At 36.9% G+C, this 16,800-nt stretch overlaps 1 pseudogene; it reads left to right on the forward strand.

Annotated features, from left to right (window-relative positions):
* The first annotated feature begins 575 nt into the window (after positions 1 to 575).
* Positions 576 to 9,234, forward strand: LOC138071813 (polycomb group RING finger protein 6-like; annotated as a pseudogene).
* Positions 9,235 to 16,800: the final 7,566 nt, after the last annotated feature.

Below are 16,800 nucleotides of genomic sequence, written 5' to 3' on the forward strand. Positions count from 1 at the left end.
TTGTTGTTGTTGTTGTTGTTGTTGTTGTTGTTTTCCTCTCTCTCTCTCTCTACCTTCCTTAGTAAGGATTATATAACAACAAGGTATCTTGCTTGAGGACAGTTTCTCCTTCTTGAAAATATTCTGACTAATCCTGTTATCTTAAAATGTATATTATGGGAGTGGGTCTGGTAAGATATTTCTATTGTTAGTTCTAATCCTATCATCTTAAAATGTAAATTGTAGGAGTGGGTCTACAAAGGTCTTTACAACCTCGAGACATTCTTTTGATTTACTGTAATCACCAATTTAAAAAGTATATAGCTTCCTTGCTAAGACTAGTGAGGGGCGGCACTCCTAACCCCCTTCTGATGTTTATGTCAGAAGCTTTCTCTGTCCCTTTTTATACTTTAATAAAACCCTGCTACATAAAACCTCTTGAGTGATCAAGCCTGGTCCCTGGTCCCAAAGCTAAATCTTCTTTGGAGATCACGAATCTGACACTGTTCCTGGTAAGCTATCAACAGAATATGATGATCCAACTTTCGTAATTTAAAATAGCTGTCATTAAGAAATTTGATCGTTCTACTTTCGGCATGGAGGGGATCCCCGCAGTAGTTGCAGACAACGAGGGTGCTGCCATGGCCCAGGGAGTCACAGCCATGCTGCCCCCGCCTTCCATCTCCCCTCCTGCCCTCACCCTGGAGCCCAAAGTAGATGAGGAGGGCCTGCCACTCCTGCCCAAGACAGGGGCTCCAGGCTGCTCAGACTCCCAGTTTCCTGCTTGAGCTGCAGCCTGGGTGCAGCCTGGGCTGCTGAGGGGATGCTTTAAGGATGACAATGAGGAATTGGAAGAGGATGAGGATCTCGAGGAGGAATAACAGGAGGAAGAGATGAATCACTTCTTGCTGAGGCTGAAGTGGGGCCAGCCAGACTCTCAGAAGGAGGAGGAGCACCTGATTAATCTCTCTGAGCCAGCCCCGTACATCTTGTGTTTCATTTGCAAAGGTTACTTAATAAATGCAACTACCATTACAAAATGTCTTCATACATTTTGTAAAAACTGCATTGTAAGATACTTTTGCTATAGCAACAGATGTCCAAAATACAACATAGTAATACATCAGACACAACCTCTTTACCACATAAGGTTGGACCAAGGGTTACAAGAAATAGTGTACAAATTAGTGATCAATCTAAGAGAAAAAAGCAAATGCATGATTTCTATAAAGGGGTCTAGAAGCACCTAAAACTTCTGTTCCACAGCCAGCCCCTTCAAGCAAAAGAAAAACTTAAGAAGTCTTAAAATCAATGTGTCCTATTCCACCTGAACTTGATATGTCTTTATTACTAAAGTTTATTGGTGTTGATGAAGGCACAGGACATTTTAAGCCACTGGAGAAGAAGTTTGTCTGAATTTCATGAGAAGCAACTATTGGACATGTAGAAAAATTCCTCAGAAGAAAAAGAAAAATGGGTCTTGATTCAGCTTGTCAGGTAGATATCATCTGTGGTGATCACTTGTTAGAGCATATCAAACTCTAAAGGAAACGACATATAATAGGTGATGCAGCAATGCAGGATGGTCTGCTGATCCTTCATTATGGACCTATGGTTTCTCTTTTGAAAATTACTTGGATGATTCTAATGGTATCTAACAGTAGAAGGGAAACAAAATAAGACACTTCTGCAGGATTGCAGTCTCACCAAAGATTTTCATGAAACGTGTAATTGCTATCACTTTGTGCTGTTTGAGACATAACTGATTTATTTTCAGCAAAAAGAATCATGGGATTTATAAGTACAACTTGGAATGACAGAATGCATCTGTTTTACTACAGACTACATGTAAAAAGCTTCCATAGCTCACAGGGAAAATTTGTAAAGCATTGAATTTTTATGATTTCAGATACTTTGACATTGATTTTGTTTCCTAAACATTGAGGTAAATCAGTTAGTTACTGCTTCTGTCTTCATGGAGCCACACCACTTTCAAGTTGGTTCAGATTCTGCTCTCTGCAATGGCATCAGTTGTGCAGTCATCCTTTTGGAAAATAAGTGTGCTTTTGAACTGAAAATTTAAAGCCAGGCTTTGTTAAATTACAGAATGTACCTCTTAAAAAACACCAAAATTTCTCTCCTTATGTCTGTTACTGTTTGTTTCATGTATTTGGGTCTTCCTATATTAGGTGCATATATATAAACAAGATATATATTATATATATTAACAGTAACTCAATAGGCATGAGTTTAAGTAAACTCCAGGAGCTGGTGATAGACAGGGAGACCTGGCATGCTGCAGTCCATGGGGTTGCAAAGAGTCAGACATGACTGAGCAACTGAACTGACTGATATTAACAAGTGTAAAATCCCCTTCTTGTATGGATCTTTTTATTATTATATAGTGTCTTTTTTAATCTTTCTCTTGATCTTTTAATTGGAAGTGGTTCCTCTGCTTCTCCATTTTACTTATATTCTCTTATTCTGTGACTTTAGGAGAAATAATTATCTACTGTGGTCTTGGAAGGTTATTTATATGTGGGGGAATCTTTGTGTAGGTTTAATATATTTGGTGTGAGGACTGTTTTTAGTATGGACGCTTGTCACCTCTTTCCTCAGTGTGTGTTAGTTGTTATCCTCTTTATAGGAGGTGCGTTGATATGGTAGCTGTTTCCTGGTCCTGAGGTTCTCAGAGGCAGGGGTGGTTCAGGCACAACCCTGAAGGTGGTTCCTGACCACTTTTGGAGACTGTGAGGGTGGTGATGGCATCTTCGGACCACTCTTGGTGTCTGAATGGGTGGTAGAGGGGTGGGTCACGAATACCCCTGGGCTCCAGGAGGGATGCATCAGGGATTCACAAACACTCCAGGCATATGGTTGGTTAGTGGTGGCAGCTTGATACCCACCCCCACACCCCTGGAGCCTGTGCAGGCAGTGTCCAGTCCTCTGTGAGTGCACTCACTGGGAAAAGGGCTACAATCAAGAGTCCCTCCTGTCTCTCCATGCAAACTTCAAACAGTGGTGACTTAGCCTGTAAGTAACCCAGGCTTCCTCCGTGTACACTCAGTTGTGGTCATAATGGATTCCAGCAACCCCCACATTGAGGCTGTTTCCACACAGCCAGCTCCAGTCCTCTTCACAGTTCTGATCTCCAAATTCTGAGTTCCAGCATCCAGCCCCTGCCCACAGTGGTGGTAGTGTATTTCAGGCTGGGGAGTGCAGAGCAGTGGCACTGACTGTTCTGTTCTTCCTCTGGTCTTGCTGCCACAAATCACCTGCTGCATTCTCCTCTCATGCTCTGAAGCTCCCCTTCTGTCCTGTCTGATCTCCCCACCAGTGAAGGACCTTTCAGGATTCAGGAACCTTTATTCTCTCACAGCTCCTTCCTAGGGGCACAGGTTCTGTCCTGATTTTTTTTCTTTTTTGCCTACCCAGTTACATGGAGATTTTCTTTCCCTTTCAGCAGTCTGAGATCTTCTGCCAGTGTTTAGTAGGTACCCCATGAGAACTGTTCTACACATAGATGTATTTTTTCATGTATCTGGGGGAGAAGGTGAGCTTCACATCCTACTAGTCTGCTGTCTTGATTATTCTGATGGTATATTTAAATGGGCCTTGTATAAGATAGTTACCTCTCTTTTGCTTAATTATACTGTGTGATAGACATTATGTCTCCCTAGGGAATCTTTCTCCTGCCTGGTATTATAAGGCAGGGCATATAAATCTGCCCCTCAGGCAATAATAATTAAACATACACAAAGAAGCCAACAGGTTACCCAAACCCACACAGTATAAAATAAAAACTGGGGGCTAATATTCATAGGCTAATATAGTCAATAATGGAGATTTTATTTGCCCCTATGGTACATTGCACTGAGTTGAACTTGTAAACTCAGAAAGAGGGCGTGGTTGAATGCCTTGTGCAAACTTTTGAAGGCATGATAAATTAAACTTTAAAATTCTAAAAAAATAATAAAATAAAAAAATAAAATAAAATTCCAGAACATAGAATTCTTGATTTCCATTTTAGTTGAATATTTCACTGATACAAAAAGGTAAACACAATGTAGGCAAATCAATCTTTGATATCCTTTTTGTAGATGATTAGTTTTGGAGGTAATTAAAAGTAACTGTCTTTGTCGTACCTATATCTACAAGTTAGAAATATAAACATAGCCCACAATGACCTGAGATTAAGCCTAATTAGCTCAATCAAGTAGAACCTGAAACCAAAAAGAAAAAAGGGGGATAAAGAAACTTTTTTAAAACTTCTGGAAAAGCTCCTTCATCTAAAATCTAATTCATAGCCTTCATAAGGATTTAAGAACAAACACAAATATCAAATCTTTCTGACTAACAGCAAAAAGCTTTAGTCATCTGAGCAAATAAATTGGTCATTACAATTATTATTTATAAACAAGAAAGCTCATATTGTAACACTTATGGCATGATTAAATTCTAAAATAAAGCTATGAGATCTCTAGTTATGTCTATTTATATGCCTATATATAAATTATACATCAAGCTTCCCAGGTAGCACAGTATGCATGAGATGTAGGTTCAATCCCTGGGTAGGGAAGATCCCCTGGAGTAGGAAATGGCAACTCATTCCAGTATTCTTGCCTGGAAAATTCTATGGATAGAGGAGCTGACTCAGCACAAACACACACACACACACACACACACACACACACACACACACAAACACACACACACAAACACACACACACTATATAATGTTTCTACCTTCAGATAGTATTAACAAAATTAAAATTTTAAAAGAGCTCTATTTAATTGACCATAAAGTAAGTGCTTACACATTAAAAATTATAAATATAATAGAAAACAATCCAAATGAACTGCAGGTTCACATCATCTGGGAAACAGTCAATATTAATGTTTGATATTGCTTTTTTGGTTTAATGAATACAGATGTCTTACTTTCATTGCACTTAGGTTTACTAGAAGTCAAATAATGTCATATTATCTCTAAGAAAATTTGCTAGGAAGAAAAATACCTTGAAATGATGGCAGACTTTGCCAAATGTCTGATAAAATTTTCACAGGTAATATAAAAATGATTGTTGAAAACAAGTAGATTAAAATGGAATAAAACTTTTCAGTTCAGTTCAGTCACTCAGTCGGGTCCGACTCTTGGCGACCCCATGAACCGCAGTACACCAGGCCTCCCTGTCCATGAGCAACTCCTGGAGTCCACCCAAACCCATGTCCATCGAGTTAGTGATGCCATCCAACGATCTCATCCTCAGTCGTCCCCTTCTCCTGCCCTAAATCTTTCCTAGCATCACGGTCTTTTCCAATGAGTCATCTCTTCACATCAGGTGGCCAAAGTATTGGAGTTTCAGCTTCAACATCTGTCCTTCCAATGAACACCCAAGACTGATTTCCTTTAGGGTGGACTGGTTAGATCTCCTTGAAGTCCAAGGGACTCTCAAGAGTCTTCTTCAACACCACAGTTCAAAAGCATCAATTATTCTGTGCTCAGCTTTCTTTATAATCCAACTCTCACATCCATACATGACCACTGGAAAAACCATAGCCTTGACTAGATGGACCTTTGTTAGCAAAGTAATGTCTCTGCTTTTTAATATGCTGTCTAGGTTGGTCATAACTTTCCTTCCAAGGAGTAAGCGTCTTTTAATTTCATGGCTGCAGTCACCATCTGCAGTGATTTTGGAGCACAGAAAAATAAAGCCAGCCACTGTTTCCACTGTTTCCCCATCTATTTGCCATGAAGTGATGGGATTGGATGCCATGATGTTAGTTTTCTGAATGCTAAGTTCTAAGCCAACTTTTTCACTCTCCTCTTTCACTTTCATCAAGAGGCTCTTTAGTTAGTCTTCACTTTCTGCCATAAGGGTGGTTTTATCTGCATATCTGAGGTATTGAAATTTCTCCTGGCAATCTTGATTCCAGTTTGTGCGTCAACCAGCCCAGTGTTTCTCATAATGTACTCTGCATTTATGTTAAATAAGCAGAGTGACAATATACAGCCTTGATGTAATCATTTTCCTATTTGGAATCAGTCTGTTGTTCCATGTCCAGTTCTAACTGTTGCTTCCTGATTTGCATATATGTTTCTCAAGAGGCAGGTCAGGTGTTCTAGTATTCCCATCTCTTTCAGAATTTTCCACAGTTTATTGTTTTCCACATAGTTAAAGGCTTTGGCATAGTCAATAAAGCAGAAATAGATGTTTTTCTGGAACTCTCTTGCTTTTTCAATGATCCAGCAGATGTTGGCAATTTGATCTCTGGTTCCTCTGCCCTTTCTAAAACCAGCTTGAACATCAGGAAGTTCATGGTTCACATATTGCTGAGGCCTGGCTTGGGGAACTTTGAGCATTTACTTTACTAGCGTGTGAGATGAGTGCAATTGTGTGGTAGTTTGAACATTCTTTGGCATTGCCTTTCTTTGTGATTGGAATGAAAACCGACCTTTTCTAGTCCTGTGGCCACTGCTGAGTTTTCAAAATTTGCTGGCATATTGAGTGCAGCACTTTCACAGTCTCATCTTTTAGGATTTGAAATAGCTCAACTAGAATTCCATCACCTCCACTAGCTTTGTTCGTAGTGATGCTTCCTAAGGCCCACTTGACTTCCCATTTCAGGATGTCTGGCTGTAGGTGAGTGATCACACCATCGTGATTATCTGTGTCATGAAGATCTTTTTTGTACAGTTCTTCTGTATATTCTTGCCACCTCCTCTTAATATCTTCTGCTTCTGTTAGGTCCAGACCATTTCTATCCTTTACTGACCCTATCTTTGCGTGAAATGTTCCCTTGGTATCTCTAATTTTCTTGAAGAGATCTCTAGTCTTTCCCATTCTGTTGTTTTCCTCTATTTCTTTGCATTGATTGCTGAGGAAGGCTTTCTTCTCTCTCCTTGCTATTCTTTGGAGCTCGGCATTCAGACGCTTATATCTTTCCTTTTCTACTTTGCTTTTTTGCTTCCCTTCTTTTCACAGCTATTTGTAAGGCCTCCTCAGATAGCCATTTTCCTTTTTTTGCATTTATTTGCCATGGGGATCGTCTTGATCCCTGTATCCTGTACAGTGTCACGAACCTCCATCCATAGTTCATCAGGAACTCTATCAGATATAGTCCCTTAAATCTATTTCTCACTTCCACTGTATAATCATAAGGGATTTGATTTAGGTCATACCTAAATGGTCGAGTGGTTTTCTCCACTTTCTTCAATTTCAGTCTGAATTTGGGAATAAGGAGTTCATGATCTGAGCCACAGGCAGCTCCCGATTTTGTTTTTGCTGACTGTATAGAGCTTCTCTATCTTTGGCTGCAAAGAATATAATCAATCTGATTTCAGTGTTGACCATCTGGTGATGTCCATGTGTAGAGTCTTCTCTTGTGTTGTTGAAAGAGGGTGTTTGCTATGACCAGTCCGTTCTCTTGGCAAAACTCTATTAGCCTTTGTCCTGCTTCATTCCGTACTCCAAGGCCAAAATTGCCTGTTACTCCAGGTGTTTCTTGACCTCCTACTTTTGCATTCCAGTCCCCTATAATGAAAAGAACATCCTTTTGGGGGTGTTAGTTCTAGAAGGTCTTGTACATCTTCACTGAACTGTTCAACTTCAGATTCTTCAGCTTTACTGGTCGAGGCATAGACTTGGATTACTGTGATATTGTTTGGTTTGCCTTGGAAATGAACAGAGATCATTCTGTCATTTTTGAGATTGCATTAAAGTACTGTATTTTGGACTCTTTTTTGAAGTATGATGGCTACTCCATTTCTTCTAAGGGATTCCTGCCGACAGTAGAATAAATATAATGGTCATCTGAGTTCGATTCACCCATTCCAGTCCATCTTAGTTCACTGATTCCTAGAATGTTGATTGTTCACTCTTGTCTCCTGTTTGACCACTTCCAATTTGCTTTGATTCATGGACCTAACATTCAATAACTATGTTTTATCTATGTCTACTTAAAAATAGTTTCTCTAGATTTTTGGTACCTTGAAACTTTATAGTTTTGCAAAGTTAAATGATGGAAATTTATTAAATAGCTATATCATTCCCAAATTAAATATGATACTGAAACATTAATTACTGAACAAAGTATTCCTTTTATAGATAAACTAAAAATACTTAAAACTAAGAATAAAAATTTGGGGAGTCACATTGAAAATTTTTCTATAAAAAGCATGATTTTATAAATATAAATAATATTTATATGTTTGAAACTCTATAGAACATTAATGTAAAATCTCACAATTGCTTACTTCTCAATTTTCACTATAAAGTTTTTCAAGTTAAGATTTCTCTTGAAATATATAACAAAACTACTATATTAATAAGGAAAAAGTCTTTATATAAAAGGAGAAAAGTATAAAGAATAGAATTGCATTTTGTTTAGTGAAAAGAAAGTAATTTTGTTCCAGAGAGAGAGAAAGAAAGAAAAAAATCTGAAAGCAAGAAGAAAGTTATAGAAAGTTTGTGGGAAACGAACCCTGAAAAATGTTTCTTCGTGGTCATGATTAGCTAAGTTCAAGATAAAATTTAATTGAGTAAATAAACCTTAAGATTAAGAGTAAGCTGGTACAAAACTAGAATTCAATTAACTCTTTTTTGTTGTGAGAACAAAGTTTTCTTGGAATATTGATCTGCTTTTGATAACATTGAAAGCTTTCTTTATGTTTTAAATAATGTTGTAACTTTACTTGTCTTTAAAATATTTTATTGTCACTTTGGCTGAGTAAGTAATACCTAACAGTGATATATGATACTATTTGACCAAGTGTTTTAAAACATTTTGATATATTGACAACATTCCCCAAGTTAATTTCTAAATTAAGTTCTTTTGACCTCTAGCTAACTTTGGAATGCTTCCAAGGGCCCTGAAACATTCCAAAGTGAGATATTATAATGATTCTGTTTATTTGGCATCTTAAATTAAATATTGACAAGTAGTATTACTAAATCTTCCTTGGTTATATTTCTTGGGTAAGTGTCATTAAAACATATTCCAAAAATTATATGGAATTTATAAAAATCAGGTATGTTCTGGTATAATGTCATAACTCTATCATCTTAAAATGGTGTGTCTCACAGCAACTGGCAAGTTTCTTTGTCAATTTCACTCTAATCAGATTTTTAACCATGTCATTTTAGGTTTTTTGTCATTTACAGTCATTTAATTCTGAACACTTTACAGAATGAAGATCTTCATGAAGATCCATTAAAAGGATTTTCTGACAAATATGTTTCTGATGACTTTTAGATCATATCACTGAATTGGGTAAGAAATTACAAAGCTCTAAAGGAAAACCTAATGGCTTCATCCAGATCAACAGGAATTAGGGGACTGAAAGGGCTGATAAACATGATTTATAATGTTGTTACTTTTTGTTTAAAATGTTAGTTTTTTTACTTTTCTTTTCCAGAACCCCTTTCTTCTTATGCTAACTATGACCCACATGAAAAATAAGATTTCTGCCTTAAGTGATCAACTTCCTAGTCTTGGTGATCTTTGAGGGAGTTCGTTTGGTTCTAGAAACTGATGGCACAAACCCCCATTTATGATTTTATTAATGTTTATAGCTGCATTACTTATACTCTATTTTATAAGATTGTCTCTTGCATTACCCAATGTGTAACCAATCTTCTAACAAAATAAATGATGGCTAAATATCATAATACAATTCATCACATAAGTAGCTCTATATAAAATTAATTGTAACAGTGTACCTCTAGATATAGGGAGAAGTAACAAGGAAAAAACATTTCCTAAATTGTAATAGACTAATAAGACAGATTTTATTCCAGGGTTGTGAGAATGGTTTAAGGGAGCAAACCAATCAACATAATCCAAAATTTTCACAAAATAAAGGACATAAAATATTCGATTATCTCTACTAGAAAATGAAGTAAAAATAAAGGACATAAAATATTCGATTATCTCTACTAGAAAATGAAGTAAAAATACTATCTACAATTGCAAAGAAAAGAATAAAATATGTAGGAATAAATTTAACCTAGGAGGTGAAAGACATACACTGAAAACTATAAGGCATTGTTGAATGGAATTGAAGGAGACATAACAACATAAAAAGATAAGAATTAACATTGTTTAAATGTCCATATTATGCAATATAATCTATAGATTCAATGAAATTACTATCCAAATTTAAAGGTTTTTTCACAGAAAAAGAACCAAAAATTCTAATTTTTTATGAACCCCAAAAGACCTTAAGCAGCCAAAGAAATCTGGAGAAAAAAAGAACACATCTGGAATTATCACCCTCACTGATTTCAAACTACATTACAAAGCTATAGTAATCAAATCAGTATGGTATTGGTAGATATGGAATAGAACAGAGCCCAGAAATAAACCTACACATGTAATGGACAACTAAATTATGTCAAAAGGCAAAGAATATACAATGAAAAAAAGCATAGTTTCTTCAATAAATGGCGCTAGGAAAACTGGATGGTCACATGCAAAAAAAATGAAATTAGACTACTATCTCACATCATACATAAAAATTAATTCAAATTAATTAGACTTACAATAAGATCTGAAATGAAATAAATCCTAGAAGAAAACATGCCATATAATCCTTTATATTGGTCATAGCAATATCTTTCTGAATATGTCTCCTCAGACAAAGGAAAATAAATAAATAAATAGACATCAAACTAAAAAGATTTTGCCAAATGACAGAAAATATCAACAAAAGGAAAAGACTTCCTACTAAGGAGGAGAGAATATTTGTAAACAATTTATCCAAAAAGGGGTAAGTATTCAAATATGCAAGTTCATTTCAGTTGCTCAGTCGTGTCTGACTCTTTCCAACCCCATGGACTGCAGCATGCCAGATCTCCCTGCCCATCATTAACTCCCAGAGTTTACACAAACTCATGTCCATTGAGTGGATGATGCCATCCAACCATCTCATCCTCTGTCCCCTTCTCATCTCACCTTTAATCTTTCCCACCATTAAGGTCTTTTCCAATGAGTCAGTTCTTCACATCAGGTGGCCAAAGCATTGGAGTTTCAGCTTCAGCATCAGTCCCTCCAATGAATATTCAGGACTGATTTCCTTTAGGATGGACTGTTTGGATGTTCATGCTGTCCAAGGGACTCTCAAGAGTCTTCTCCAACACCACAGTTAAAAAGCATTGGTTCTTCAGTGCTCAGCTTTCTTGATAGTCCAACTCTCACATCCATACACGACTAATGGAAGGACCATAGCATTGACTAGATGGACCTTTGTTGGCAAAGTAATGTCTCTGCTTTAGGTATGCTGTCTAGGTTGGTCATAACTTCTCTTCCAAGGAGCACGTTTTTGTTTTTGTTTTTGTTTTTTCCTTTAATTTCATGACTGCAGTCACCATCTGCAGGGATTTTGGAGCCAAAAAAGTCTGTCACTGTTTTCATTGTTTCCCCATCTATTTGCCATAAAGTGATGTGGCCAGATGCCATGATCTTGTTTTCTGAATGTTGAGTTTTAAGCCAACTTTTTCACTCTCCTCTTTCACTTTCATCAAGGGGCTCTTTAGTTCTTCTTCACTTTTGGCCATAAGTGTGGTGTCATCTGCATGTCTAAGGTTATTGAAATTTGTTGCAGCAATCTTGATTCCACCTTGTGCTTCATCCAGCCCAGCATTTCACATGATGTAATCTTCATATAAGTTAAAAAAGCAGAGTGAAAATATACAGCTTTGATATACTCCTTTCCTGATTTGGAACCAGGCTGTTGTTCCACGTCTAGTTCTAACTGTTGTTTCTTGACCTCCATATATATTTGTCAGGAGGCAAGTCAGGTGGTCTGGTATTCCCATCTCTTTAAGAATTTTCCACAGTTTGTTGTGATCCACATGTCAAAGTTTTTGGCATAGTCAATAAAGCAGAAATAGATGTTTTTCTGGAACTCTCACTTTTTCGATGATCCAACAGATGTTGGCAATTTGATTTCTGGTTCCTCTGCCTTTTTAAAATCCAGCTTGAACATCAAGAAGTTCATGGTTTATGTACAGTTGAAGCCTGCCTTGGAGAATTTTGAACATTACTTTACAAGCATGTGAGATGAGTGTGATTGTGTGGTAGTTTGAGCATTCTTTGGCATTGCCTTTCTTTGGGATTGGAATGACAACTGACCTTTTCCAGTCCTGTGGCCATTGCTGAGTTTTCCAAATTTGCTGGCATATTGAGTGCAGCACTTTCACACCATCATCTTTCAGGATTTGAAATAGCTCAACTGGAATTCCATCACATCCACTAGCATTGTCGTACTGATGCTTCCTAAAGCCCACTTGACTTCACATTCCAGCTAGATGAGTGATCATACCATCATGATTATCTGGGTCATGAAGACCTTTTTGTATAGTTCTTCTGTGTATTCTTGTCACCTCTTCTTAATATCTTCTGTTTCTGTTAGCTCCAAACCATTTCTATCCTTTATTGTGCCCATCTTTGCATGAAATGTTCCCTTGTTATCCCTAATTTTTTTTGAAGAGATCTCTAGTCTTTCCCATTCTATTGTTTTCTTCGATTTCCTTGCATTGATCACTGAGGAAGGCTTTCTTACCTCTCCTTGCTATTCTTTGAATCTCTGCCTTCAAATGGGTATATCTTTCCTTTTCTCCTTTGCCTTTTGGTTCTCTTCATTTCACAGCTATGTGTAAGGCTTCCTCAGACAACCATTTTGCCTTTTTGCATTTATTTTTCTTGGGGATGGTCTTAATCACTGCCTCCTGTACAATGTCATGCACCTCCACCCATAGTTCTTCAGGGACTCTATCATATTTAATCCCTTGAATCTACTTGTCACTCTCACTGTATAATTGTAAGGGATTTGATTTAGGTCATACCTGAATGGTCTAGTGGCTTTCCCTGCTTTCTTCAATTTAAGTCTGAAATTGGCAATAAGGAGTTCATGATCTGAGCTACAGTCAGCTCCCATTTTCATTTCTGACTGTATAGAGCTTCTCCATCTTTGGCTGCAAATAATACAATCAATCTGATTTCAGCATTGACCATCTGGTGATGTCCTTATGTAAAGTCTTCTCTTGTGTTGTTGGAAGAGGGTGTTTGTAATGACCAGTGCATTCTCTTGGCAAAACTCTATTAGCCTTTGCTCTGCTTCATTCTGTACTGCAAGGCCAAATTTGCCTGTTACTCCAGGTATCTCTTCACTTACTACTTTTGCATTTCAGTTCTCTGTAATGAAAATGACATCTTTTGGGGGTGTTAGTTCTATACACACACACACACACACACACACACACACACATACATATTCCATATAAATAAACACCAAAAGAAAACAAAGAAAACCCAGACAAACCAATTTAAAAATGGGCAGGGCAGCTGAATAAACAGGTATACAAAGAAGATATATAGGTGGTCAATAGGCATATGATAAGATGCTCAACACCAAGAAACGCAAATCATGATATATCACCTTATACCTCTCAAAATGTCTATCAACCTATCAACCAAAAGCCAACAAATAACGAATGATGGCAAGGTTGCAGGAAAAGGGAACTCTCGTGAACTACTGGTGGGAATGTAAATTGGTGCAACCATTATGGAAAACATTATAGAGATTCCTCAATAAACTAAGAATAAATTGCTATTTATAGCTATCCCACTTATATGTTTTATCTAAAGAATATGAGAATACAATTTCTAAAAGATACATGCAACCTATGTTCATTGCAGTGTTATTTACAATAATGAAGATATGGAAACAACCTAAGTAAAATATAATGTTGCATACCTGAAACTCATGTAATGCTCTAAATCAGTGCTACTTCAATAAAAAAATAAATTTAAATAATATTTCCCTAATATCTAGGGTCATCAAGAAAATCACTTCAAATATAGTGAGTTAAAAGTAAAAGTATGGAAAAAATGATACCACATGGAAACAGTACTGAAAGGAAAGCAGGAATGTCTGTGTTTGATATCAGATGAAATAGACATAAGAGCAAAGAAAATATCAGAGGCAAAAAGGAAAATAATGTAGTTATAGCAAGACACAGAAACCTTAAGTATCAAAAATATCAAAATTTAAGTTCAAAATTTTAACAATCCTCTTGCAACCAATGACAGAAAACAAGGATATAGAAGAATGTAAAAAAAAAAAAAAACCAACAACTATCAACCCATAGGAATTAATTCACATGTACTTAGAACAGTACACTCAAAAACAGAAGACTGCACATTCTTTTGAGGTACCTACAAAACATGTCAAGGTAGACCATATCTTAGATTAAAGGCAAAATTCAAATTGTTTACAAGAACTGAAATAATATCAACTGTGTTTACCAATCACAATTAAATCAAACTAGAAAGCAATAACAGAAAGATAACAAAAGACTATATAAACAGTTGAACATTAAGTGATAAACTTACTCAACGTTCATGGACCAAAAATAAATCTCAAGGGAAATGAAAAATACATTGAACTGAATGAAAATAAATACATATCATTAAAACTAACGACACACAACTAACACAAGGCTGAGGGGAAATTTTATAGCACTGACTATATCCTTAGAAAAATAGAAATATAGAATTCTATTTGACAAAATTATAGCAATATTGTTTTTAATCTGTCTCCTAAGGCAAGAAAAATAAAAGCGAAAATAAATAAATGGGTCCTAATTAAAATTAAAAGCTTTTGCACAGCAAAGGAAAGTACGAACAAAATAATAAAACAGCCTACTGAATTGGAGAAAATGTTTGCAAACAACATGACTGATTGGGGCTTAATATTAAAAATATCCAAACAGCTAGTAAAACTCAATAGCAAAAAACAACCTGATTTTAAAATGGGCATAAGACCTAAATAGACATTTTTACAATAGGACATGCAGATGACCAACAGGCACATAAAATGCTGCTGCTGCTGCTAAGTCGCTTCAGTCATGTCCAACTCTGTGCGACCCCATAGACGGCAGCCCACCAGGCTCCCCCGTCCCTGGGATTCTCCAGGCAAGAACACTGGAGTGGGTTGCCATTTCCTTCTCCAATGCATGAAAGTGAAAAGTGAAATTGAAGTCGCTCAGTCATGTCTGACTCTTAGCAACCCCATGGACTGCAGCCTACCAGGCTCCTCCATCCATGGGATTTTCCAGGCAAGAGCATTGAAGTGGGGTGCCATAAAATGATGCTACACACCGCTAATCATCACGAATATGTGTGACTTATTCATGTCGATGTAAAGCAAAAACCACCATAATATTGTAAAGTAAACAGCTTCCAATTAAAATAAATGAATTAGTTCAAAAACACAGTAAGCTATCATCTCACACTTCTCAGAAAGGTTACCATAAATAAGAAGAAAAACAACAAATTTTGGTGAGGATGTGAAGAAAATGGAACCTCAAACACCATTGGTGGATGTTTGAGTTGATGCAGCCACTGTGGAAATCACCATGGTGTTTTCTCAAAAAACTAAAAATTGATTCAGCATATGACCCATAAATTCAACTGGGTATGCAGTGTCAAAACAAAAAGCACTAATTTGAAAAGATACATGTCCTCCAATGTTCATAGCATTATTTACAATGGCCAAGATATAGAAGCAACCTAAATGTTCATCAATACATTCTGGAATACTACTTAGCTCTTTAAAAAAAAAAAAAAAAAAACAAAGAAAGAAAAGAAAGAAAATTTTGCCATTTGCAAAATCATTGATGGACTTGAAGGGTACTGTATGTTATCACATATATGTGGAGTCTGAAAAATTAGTGAATATAACAAAAAGAAGCAGAGTCACAGACAGAGAGAACAAACTGTGTTTACCAGGGGAAGAGAGAAGGGGAAGGGGTAAGACAGGGGTAAGGGATTAAGAGGTATAAACTATTATGTATAAAAAAATAAGCTAAAAGAATGTGTTGTACAAAACAAGGTATATAGCCAGTATTTTTTAGTAACAATTAAGGAATATAGCCTCTAAAAATTGTGAATTGCTGTGTTGAACAATATAACATATAATAGCCTGAGACTGGACTTTAGGGGCAACTATAGACTCTGAGAGCGAATGCAAGTTGCAGCAAAGCAAGATCTGAGTCTGAGCTGACCCCACAATGTCCACAACAGGTCCAGAGACCTTCCTAGATATACTGGATGACTTTCTGAATAGGCATATCGACTGTAGCTGCAAAAAAAAAGAGGACTCACTTGGACATTTCCCCTCACTACCACTCTACTTGATGTTAGGTTGATTCAGTCATGTTGGAATCTTTGCAACTCCATGGACTGCAGCACACCAGGTTTCCCTGTCCTTCAGTATCTCCTGGAGTTTACTGAAGCTCATCTCCATTGAGTCAGTGATGTAATCCAACCATCTCATCCTCTGTTGTCTACTTCTCCTCCCACCTTCAATCTTTCCCAGCATCAGGGTATTTTCCATTGAGTCAGCTCTTTGCATCAGGAGACCAAAGTATTAGAGCTTCAGCTACAGCATCAGTCCTTCCAATGAATATTCAGGACTGATTTCCTTTAGGATGGACTCGTTGGATCTCCTTGCAATCCAAGGGACTCTCAAGAGTCTTCTCTAACACCACAGTTCAAAAGCATCAATTCTTTGGCATTCAGCCTTCTTTATGGTCCAGTTCTCACATCCATACATGACTACTGGGAAAACCACCATAGCTTTGACTATATGGACTGTTGTTGCAATGTAATGTCTCTGATTTTTAATATGCTTCTTAGGTATGTCATTGCTTTTCTTTCAAGTAGCAAGCATTTTCAATTTCATGCCTGAAGTCACCAACCACAATGATTTTGGAGCCCAATAAAGTCTAATTGTTTCCATTGTTTTCCCATAAA

This window comes from Capricornis sumatraensis, chromosome X (genome assembly GCF_032405125.1).
Source record: "Capricornis sumatraensis isolate serow.1 chromosome X, serow.2, whole genome shotgun sequence".
NCBI classification, from domain to species: domain Eukaryota; kingdom Metazoa; phylum Chordata; class Mammalia; order Artiodactyla; family Bovidae; genus Capricornis; species Capricornis sumatraensis.